The sequence below is a fragment of the Eriocheir sinensis genome, chromosome 44, assembly GCF_024679095.1.
Source record: "Eriocheir sinensis breed Jianghai 21 chromosome 44, ASM2467909v1, whole genome shotgun sequence".
Classification (NCBI taxonomy): Eukaryota; Metazoa; Arthropoda; class Malacostraca; order Decapoda; family Varunidae; genus Eriocheir; species Eriocheir sinensis.
Window position 1 is genome coordinate 13,080,704 of NC_066552.1, and position 2,500 is coordinate 13,083,203.

The following is a 2,500-nucleotide window of genomic DNA, read 5'->3' on the forward strand; positions in this document are numbered from 1 at the left end:
TAAGAAAGAAGGATTGTTGATAAAGAAAGGACAGAGGAAAGGAAGAAAGATTAAAACAGGAAAATGAAAAGGAGTAAAGGAAGGAAGGAAGGAAGAAGGAAGAACTTAGAAGAGATATTATAGTAAGAATAAGAGGAAGAATAGATTAAAAAAAAGTAAAGGCGTAGATTGAAGGAAAGAAAAATCAACCTCCATTTTGACCACTATTCACTTTTGTCTTTTTAGGGAGCGGCGATTAGCGGGCTTTTTCTTTTCATCTTTTTTTGTTGCCCTTGAGCTGACTCCTTAGCTGTAAAAAATAAAAAATAAATCCAAATATTAATCAATCTATCTATACCACACAGAGACGTCGCCCCCCACCTTAGACACATGAAGAAGAAGATGGAGATTGAGCCCCAGCCAGAGGACGCTTACAAACGCCTCGCCTGACGTCACACACACCTCCTCCAGAAAGTGCTCCGCCCCGCCCTGGCCGAAATTAAAAGAAAACGGGCGAACGGAGATGAAAAAAGGAGCGGAAAAAGATGCAACCAGAAGGGAAATCAAAGCAAATAGATGGGGAAAAGATGAATACAGAAGGGAAGGAGATGGACTCGTAAGGAAAAGAGATGAAAAAGGAGATGAAAGAGATGAAAACAGGACGGAAAGAAGTGGAAAGAGAAGGGAAGGAGATGGAAACATATGATAAAGAGATTGAAAGAGAAGAAAAGGAAATGGAAACAGAGAAGAAAGAGATGAAAACATAAGGAAAAGAGATGAAAAAGGAGATGAAAGAGATGAAAAGGGGAGGGAAAGAAGTGGAAAGAGAAGGGAAGAAAATGGAAACAGAGAAGAAAGAGATGAGATCGAGAGGAAGGAAAAAGAGGCACAAGAGAAAGAGAAGAAAAGAGAAAGGAAAAAGATGAAAAGAGAGCAGAAAGAGATGAAAGTATAAGGGAAAGAGTAATGAAAAGGTGTAGAATCAAATAACATTAGTCCATCATTCTTTTGTTTTTGTTGTTAATGTTTTGTTTAGGGTCAAATCCTGTTCGTCTCTCTCTTTACTGTCTAATTTCGAGGTTATTTTTTACTTTTGTTTTTCATTATTATTCTTTGCTTATTCTCCATTCACTTGTTTCTTTCTTTTCTTCTTGTATTGATGTGATTTATTTATTTATTTATTTTTTATAAGATTTTCTGTTTAATTATTTTTCTTATGTTAGAGTTCTCGGTTCTTCACAAAAGCGATGAGATTATTACTGTTATTATTTTTGTCGCTGTGCTGTGATTTTTGCTTTAATGAGAGAGAGAGAGAGAGAGAGAGAGAGAGAGAGAGTGTGTGTGTGTGTGTGTGCGTTCGTGTTTTAAACTAAGACAGGTATGATGCACCTTATTTTAGCAATTAGCTCTTGCACTCAGGTAGACTAGAGGTAAATCGAAGGTAAATAATAATAATAATAATAATAATAATAATAATAATAATAATAATAATAATAATAATAATAATAATAATAATAATAACAATAATGAAAATCTCCCTTCAGAACGCTATTAGGGGGAGGAATACTTGAGAATAGCGTAAGGAGACGAGTAAAAACTTGTGATATTATATGCGAATGTAATAATAATAAAACAAAGCTTGTCATAATAGTAAGGAAGAAAAAGTAAAAAAAATATATATATCAAAATAGTAGAAAATATTAAAGCAAAAGTGGTAGAGTTGTTTCTTAGTGTGTACGTTGTAATAATAATAATAATAATAATAATAATAATAATAATAATAATAATAATAATAATAATAATAATAATAATAATGTTAATAATGAAGCTCTCCACTGTATGTACAAAAAGCTTTATATAGGCTGAAGCTGATCATGTACATAGCTAAGGTTACCGTGTGTGTGTGTGTGTGTGTGTGTGTGTGTGTGTGTGTGTGTGGCGTCCAGGGGTTAAGGCGTAATCTAAGTTCGTCTTCTTCGTGTAAGTGTACAAATATCTAGTGACCAGCGACTGTTAGAATACGTGAAATAAAAATAAAATAAAATAACCAATCAATGAATAACAAAAATAAATTACTGTTTTAATTTTCCACCTCTCCTTAAAGCCTGATAATTGTATATAGCTACTACCTCAACCTACCAGCGACGGGTCAAATTTGTGGCTTTACCGTGTAGCAGCGACGGGTCAAATTTGTGGCTTTACCGTGCAGCAGCGACGGGTCAAATTTGTGGCTTTACCGTGCAGCAGCGACGGGTCAAATTTGTGGCTTTACCGTGTAGCAGCGACGGGTCAAATTTGTGGCTTTACCGTGTAGCAGCGACGGGTCAAATTTGTGGCTTCACCGTGTACCAGCGACGGGCCAAATTTGTGGCTTCACCGTGTAGCAGCGACGGGTCAAATTTGTGGCTTTACCGTGTAGCAGCGACGGGTCAAATTTGTGGCTTTAAAATGATACATATTTTTTTTTTCTTTTTTATGTGTTTCCTGTAGTGCCGGTAAGCTGTCTTGAGGGGCCTCTTGG

At 35.8% G+C, this 2,500-nt stretch overlaps 1 long non-coding RNA gene across 1 annotated transcript in view; it reads left to right on the forward strand.

Annotated features, from left to right (window-relative positions):
• The window catches only part of LOC126980534 (uncharacterized), a 5,225-nt gene extending 3,174 nt beyond the window's left edge, over positions 1-2,051 (forward strand). Inside the window, exon 3 of the long non-coding RNA XR_007733308.1 lies at positions 345-2,051. This is a non-coding gene — a long non-coding RNA (uncharacterized LOC126980534). The remainder of the gene's footprint in view (positions 1-344) is intronic.
• The last annotated feature ends 449 nt before the right edge of the window (positions 2,052-2,500 follow it).